The 7,500-nt window shown below is 38.2% G+C and overlaps 1 pseudogene; it reads left to right on the forward strand.

Moving 5' to 3' along the window:
* Positions 1-490: 490 nt before the first annotated feature.
* Positions 491-6,932, forward strand: LOC119569349 (annotated as a pseudogene).
* The last annotated feature ends 568 nt before the right edge of the window (positions 6,933-7,500 follow it).

A 7,500-nucleotide genomic window follows, 5' to 3' on the forward strand; every position in this document is an offset into this window, starting at 1 on the left:
AAGGGGGTTTTATTTTGGGGTTTAAAAGGGTTAGGGGGTTGGGTTTTTAAGGTTTTATTTTGGGTTAGGTTAAGGTTAGGTTTTAGGGTTGGAGTTTTGGGTTTTTGGGGGTTTAGGTTTTTTGGGTTGGGTTTTTGGGGGGGGGGGGGGGGGGGGGGGGGGGGGGGGGGGGGGGGGGGGGGGGGGGGGGGGGGGGGGGGGGGTTTTTTTTTTTTTTTTTTTTTTTTTTTTTTTTTTTTTTTTTTTTTTTTTTTTTTTTTTTTTTTTTTTTTTTTTTTTTTTTTTTTTTTTTTTTTTTGGTTAGGTTTGGTTTGGGTTTTAGGGGTTAGGTTAGGGGTTGGGTTTTTTTGGGGGTTTTTAAGGTTAGGTTTTTAGGTTAGGTTGGTTTTTGGGTTTTGGGTTTTTTAAGGTTAGGTTAGGTTTGGGTTATTTTTAGGTTGGGTTTAGGTTGGGGTTTTTGGTTAAGTGCCGCAAAAAATACTCTTTCCAGATCATTGGCTTGCTGAATCCTTACCCACAAAGCGCGGGAGGTTTTCCAGGATGTGAAACCTGGTTGGACTGGGGACCCAAACCTCTCCCGGGTCATACAAATGGACCTGGACCAGACGCATGCCCCTACCTCCCTACCAGATGCTGTGTGGGAAAAAGCATTTACACCAGCCGGCATTTCCATAGGGTAGGGCCTTCATCTCCTGTAAAAGAGCCCCATTGGCCTTGCAAATGTAAAAAAAAGGCTGCTTTTTTTCCCCATTAAAGCGACTCTGGTGTCGCTGTGGGGGTTTTGAGACCCCTAGAAAATGTTTTTTTTCATTTATATTGTATGGATGTTTTTTTTTTTTTGGAAACGATATAATGCATTTGACTGAGAGCCAAAGGGATAGATAGTTGTCATGGATTTATTTTTTCTTTTTTCATTCTTTTTTTTTTTTTTTTGCGTTGAATTTTGCAGTGTAATGTTATGCCAAAATCCTCATTCCTTACACATCTTGAATGAGGTGTCATTAAAAAAAGGATAAAAAAAAAAAAAAAAAGGAAAAGAAAGATAAAAAAAATACCAGGTCTTAACTTTTAACAAAATTATTGCCTTTTTTTTTTCTACGCCTTTAAGATTAATGAAAAACCTACTCAAATTATATACATTATCATCTTACAGGACCTGAAGCCTAGTAATATCGTGGTAAATCAGACTGTACACTCAAGATCCTAGACTTTTGGTTTAGCACGGACAGCTGGTACCACATTTATGATGACTCCCTATGTTGTAACTAGATACTACAGAGCTCCAGAGGTAAGGCGCTAATTTGCGTTCCACACTTTCTCCCTTTTTCTGTTTTTATGTGATATAGAGTCATGGCATGAAAAGTGAAAAATCTTGAAGATTGCTTTTCCCTGTTGGCTGTTCATATTAAAGTCTGGAAAAGAATTCAGATTTTTTTTTCTCTTCTTCCAGGTTAATCATTTTTTTTAAGATAGCAAAATTTTTCTTATATGTATATACCTGTATAGATAGTTTATATTTGATGATTTACCCCTTTGCAGTTTTATCTCATGATGTATTGTTTTTATGAACTTGTTTTTATAATTAGCAGTTTATTTGCCTGTTTGATAAGTGTAGTTTGGTACCTTGCTATTTCTCCATGGTTTCATGGTTTGAATCATGCAATTAGTGTTGATCTCCATATATTCTGCAGTCAGGTGACTTTGTGATAAGTGAAAGAATCTTCAGAAATAATTTAATTTGATATATCAGTCCATAAGAATCAGCTGTTTGAGCAGCAATAATCTCCAGATACCAGAACCAACTAAGCCCCGCTTTGTGGGATATCGACCTGCACTTCCTTCATTGTTTTCAGGTGTGGTGCCCTTTGTGCCTCTTAAATAAAAAACAAAACAAAAGTAAATCTAGGCAAGTGTTTAGTTAGTAGAGGTATGAAGATGTGAGTTAGTGGTAAAGTGTTCAGAATGTATTGCTAACTGAGGTGATCTTATCCTCCTCCTCCTCTCTTCTCTTCTCCTCTTCTCTTGCCTTGTCTTGTCTCTTCTCTTTTCTCCTTCCTCTCCTTTCCTCCTCCACTAGCTCTACCAATTCCCAAACATCCACATCCACATTCTCATCCACCAACATTTACTCTTCCTCCTCTCCCATACTAAGACCCGCTGCATCTTCCAGGTAATTCTAGGTATGGGCTAACACAGAAAATGTGGACATTGGTCGGTTGGCTGCATAATGGGAGAGATGATTCGAGGGGGTGTCCTGTTCCCAGGGACGGATCACATTGACCAGTGGAATAGATTATTGGTGAGCTTGGCGGCGAGATTGGCTGAAGATTTTAGATTTGTTTACATTTTTTTTTTTTATATAGATGTATATAAATGATGTGAGAAAGGCTTAACTTGATTGTGTAAGGTGTATATTTGTATTATTGTTATTAGGTGTTTCAATGTAATTTGAAATTTATTATATTATATGTAATCTACTTCTGTGATTATAAACTGCAGTCCACTTATATATAAATAATATAAATATATCATATATATATATATATATATATATATATATATTATATATATATATATATATAATATATATATATATATATATATAAATATGTAATATATATAGGTAAAAAAATTGTAATATATTGCTGATATCTTGTACCATATTAATATGCATGTGATATGCATTTGTGATTTATTGCTGTTTGAGAAGTATTTCAAAAAAGCTTGCTGCTCTTCCTATAACAGGATTACAGATTCTATCAAGATGTACAAATTGTCATTAGGTGATATGGTTTTGTATATATAAAGAATCTTTTCCTTGTAATTTAGACATAAACTACATGTAGAGACTGGAAAGATCATTTCTTCATAGGATGAATTGTTTTTCTTTCTCTTAGTATTAACATTTCAAAGTTGATTTTTTCTAAGTTAGGCTAATAGATATTTTCATGATATGTATGGCATCTAATGAACATACATGGAACGGGCAAGCTAATGACATGATGTATATAATTTGCTCATGCACATAACAGACCCAAACAACCACATATATGCGCACTTGTGCACGCACACCCACACACACCACACCAACACACACACAACACACACACACACACACACACACACACACACACACACACCACACACACACACACACACACAACACACACACACACAAAGTAACTCACTCAACAGTGACTATCCTTTTCCTCCTCCCTGCCCTCAAACAGAGCAACTGGGCACTCCCTCGCAAGAGTTCATGTCGAGGTTACAGCCAACCGTTTCGCAACTATGTGGAAAACCGTCCCCCGCTACCCTGGCTATTCCTTTTGACCGCTTGTTTCCCCGACGTGCTGTTCCAGCCGAGTCCACGGACCATAACAGACTCAAAGGTGAGGAGGAGAGCGACAGGTACTGGCCCAGGCAAACACAGCTATTACTGGATCAAGGTGAGGAGGGAAAGAGAGTCATTGGGCTCGGCACTCTCAAAATCTCTCGAGAGGAGAGAGGGAGAGAGCAGGCAGAGTGAAGCATGGAGTGCTGTGGCAACCTTCTTGATAGTGATGATGATGGTGATGATAATGCTTCGTCGTGTTTTTAGGCGATTGTGAAACGCCTGTTTCACTTTTTCATCTGTGGTTGAGAAGTGGTGGAGATTCAATCTGATTTCATGACATAAAGTAGATTTGGTAATATTATTTTTCTTTTATTATAATTACTACTACTATTATTATTATTATTATTATTAATATCATTATTATAATTATTTGTTTTTTATATATTTTTTTTTTGCCATCTTTGTAATTGCGTGAGTTAGAAACTTAGCTTATAGAAAAGATAGAATTAGTTACTCAGAGAAATTTTTTCTCTATTGGGTAACAAAAGCAAAATGAAAGAGAATATTTTTCATTTCATTGCATATAGATAATAGTTATATGTTATGGATTTTATTTATTTATCAATGAAAGTGTTATGCAACTTTTAACCCAGCTTATGAATGAAATTTTAGTAAGAAATACCCTTTCTCAAAACCACAAATGAAATCAAAGAGCTGAACTTTGGTTTTTTCTTAACTGAGATTTTAACACTGTGAATCTAACACCTGTGTCAAGGTAGGTAACTGGCAATTTTGTACTAATTTAGAAAGATGTCTAACCTTTTTACATCTATTTATTTTATTTATTTATTTATTTTTTCATTGTTTTTTTGTTACATTCTCATTTTTCCATTTTTTGTGAGTATGTAACAAATAATGTTTGATTTATGATATTCCAAGCATGGTTTTTACTACTCACACGCCAGAGAAAAACACACACACACACACACATATACACACACACACACACCACACACACACACACACACCACACACACACACACACACACACACACACACACACACACACACACACACCACACACACACACACACGCACACACGCACACACAAACACACAAAGAATCAAAAGAATCGGGTATACCTACTCTTAATTTCCTTACACTCTCTTTAGTGGGAGAGATAAGGGAAGAAACTCCATTTTTGGCAGCAAGAGGCCATAGTACCCAGTAGAAGTTAAGCTTAGGCAACAGTCCACATCAGTCGCGTGTGTCTAGGGATCCACAAATAGGCACAACGAGTGTCTGATCAGCAACCAGACATTCATTGTGATCAGTCCACTTATCAAGAAAGAAAACATTAAACTTTGAAAAGCCATTCCCACCCATTTCCTTAATTATCATATGTGATACAACAGTGGCCAGCTACCCTGACACTTCATAGTTGCAACAGAAAATCGGACAAAGTTCATTAACACATGTTCCTATTTGTATAGTCAGTGATAAATGAGTATAATTAAAGACTGAGAAAACTAAAGGTAAGAGGAAGCAAATACTGTAATTGAAATTAAGAGAATATTATTAATTGTTGATCATGAGACCGCCTTGCCAGCTGTGTGTTTATACCCTGTGCAAAGTAAAGCTCTTTACTGATGTCATCTATTATTGTTATTTTTTATTTTCTTTTATCATGATCTTTGTGGCTGGTATTCCATGATTGTTCTCTGGCTTCTCACTTTGTCCAGGGAGTAAATAATTTTCCGAAGTGAGCGACGGTGGATGAGGCCCCTTTGTGAGTTTTTATATATATATATATTACTTTAGCTCTGCAAGGTAATCATAATTAATATGATATAAATCATTGTCTAGATGTTCAGGTAATAAACTTCCTAGTAATTATACAACAGATTTTGTTTGGGCATCATCCTTCTACCTGTATCTGGAACGAAGCGCTAACACCTCGGTCTGCACTCTGTGTCATGTTGTGTGTGGATTTTTATCTTGGTGATCGTCATGGCCTGGGAAATAACCCGGTCTGTTTAGTGATCTCCAGAGAGATAAGACTAGTGGACTGCCCCTTTCTAAAACCCAAAATGTTTAGAATCTTAGTTTTTAGGGAAATTAGAAACCTGGCTCCTCCCCTTGTCTCTTAATTTGAATTATTAGGTATGCCCCATTTGAAATTATTTGCATAGAATATGTGCTACTCTCTCACACGCACACACACACACCGCACACGTGCACAACACACCACACACCACACACACACACACACACACACACACACACCACACACACACCACCACACACACACACACACACACACACACACACCAACAAAATGTACATGATTTTGCTATTACAATTCTTCATTTACTTCTTATAACCCTATGTGTATAAAGCTAATGTGATATATTGCATTGCAGTCCATATAAGAATGTAGCAATTTTTTTTTTGTTTTGTTCTGTCATATAGTTCTTTATCAAAAATATATCTGTATGTTGATAGAAATTTATTTTTGAGGACTCATGAATTACTTGTCAGTCCACACCGCTAATATTTTTTTGCAATGCTTTTGGCAGCGAGTCAAGCACGAGACCTGCTATCAGGATGCCTCCGTGATAGACCCTGAGCGAAGGATAAGTGTAGATGACGCGTTAATGCATCCCTATATTAATGTGTGGTATGATGAAACTGAAGTCAATGCTGTGAGTACTGGGGTTTTTTGCTTACCTTTTTGTTACAAATTGTCTTTTTATAATATATATATATATATATATATATATATATATATATATATATATATATATATATATATATATATATATATATAAATAAAAAAAATTGTGTGTGTAATTTTAGCTCTATATATGTTTAAAGCTTTTCTGCCCATCAAAGACTTTTAGAATGTAATATGATTTCTTGTAAAATGAATAGCAAGATATGCATTATTACAACTCAGAATTCTGAAAATGTATGAAATCTTTTGACCTGAGTTCCACACTTCATAAGTTATGGGGAATGGCATTTGCTAAGATTTAATTCTTGTCTGTGCTTCCTTTGCAGCCTGCCCCAGGCCCCTACGACCACAGTGTGGATGACCGTGAACACACTGTGGACCAGTGGAAGGAGCTCATCTACAAGGAGGTGATGGAATATGAAATGGTCCACAACTCCCCAGGTGGGGCAGGGGCCTGGGGCAAGGGGTCCCGCACCCACCCATGGGTCATGCCCCCCCAGCGGCCACCATGCAGCTGCTGATGGGGACCAAGACCAGCATCGCCCAAACCACAGATAGGGCTGCCCTCAACCCTCTTAGCAGTCCCTCCGCCCCAAGCCTGCCTCCCAGCCACCTCCTTGGTTTTGCGCACGGCTCACGCGCAGAGTCCCTCGGCCAGGATGCTGGGGCCCACACACACGGGAGTGAACCCTCGAGGCCGACGTCTGATTCCTCTGTCGGCCGCGTCATCGGGAAGGCCACCTTCAATCTCCGCAAGAGCCGGTGTGCGGACCAGTATTCCTCAGTGGTTGCTGTTTTTGACGCTCGTCAATTTTTTACAGCTGTGTGTGCGTGTGTGCATCATCTTTCTGGAGTAACTGTCACAGGTTCCCTGTTGTGACTGGTGATAAGACTGGGTACTGCAGGTTCTTACTTCAAGGTTCTGCACAGAGCTGGAATTTCCGTGCAGTCATTTGACATTTATGATAACCCCTCTTGTGCTTCTTGGCTGAGGCACTTGATTCTGTGTAGTCCACACCATCTTCTGTGTCCCATTTTGTGTTGTGTCTGAGTGAGTGTGAGAATGCATGCATCAGGTGTTTTTGAAAACGCCATTCAAACCATGATGATATAGAAAATATATGCAATTTAGATACTGTAAGCTGTAGATACTTTCCTGCTTTATGTCTCACCAACATCAGAGAGAACCTGTGTATTTAAATGTTACTATACTCTGTGACTACGATTAGTTTGCAATATGCAATATAACGAGTCCCCTGTACCGTGTGAATTGCTGCAAGCGGTCACCTGTCTTGCCTCTGCTTATGCCAGTATTTTCCCTGACTTTACTGCTTGTTGAGTGTTCAGTAAGGAAATGGAGTTTTTTGGAAAATGACAGCGCAAAGTGGTGCCAGAGCTTTCCACTAGAAAGCTTTGCTTGAGGCT

This window comes from Penaeus monodon, unplaced genomic scaffold, assembly GCF_015228065.2.
Source record: "Penaeus monodon isolate SGIC_2016 unplaced genomic scaffold, NSTDA_Pmon_1 PmonScaffold_14354, whole genome shotgun sequence".
NCBI lineage: Eukaryota > Metazoa > Arthropoda > Malacostraca > Decapoda > Penaeidae > Penaeus > Penaeus monodon.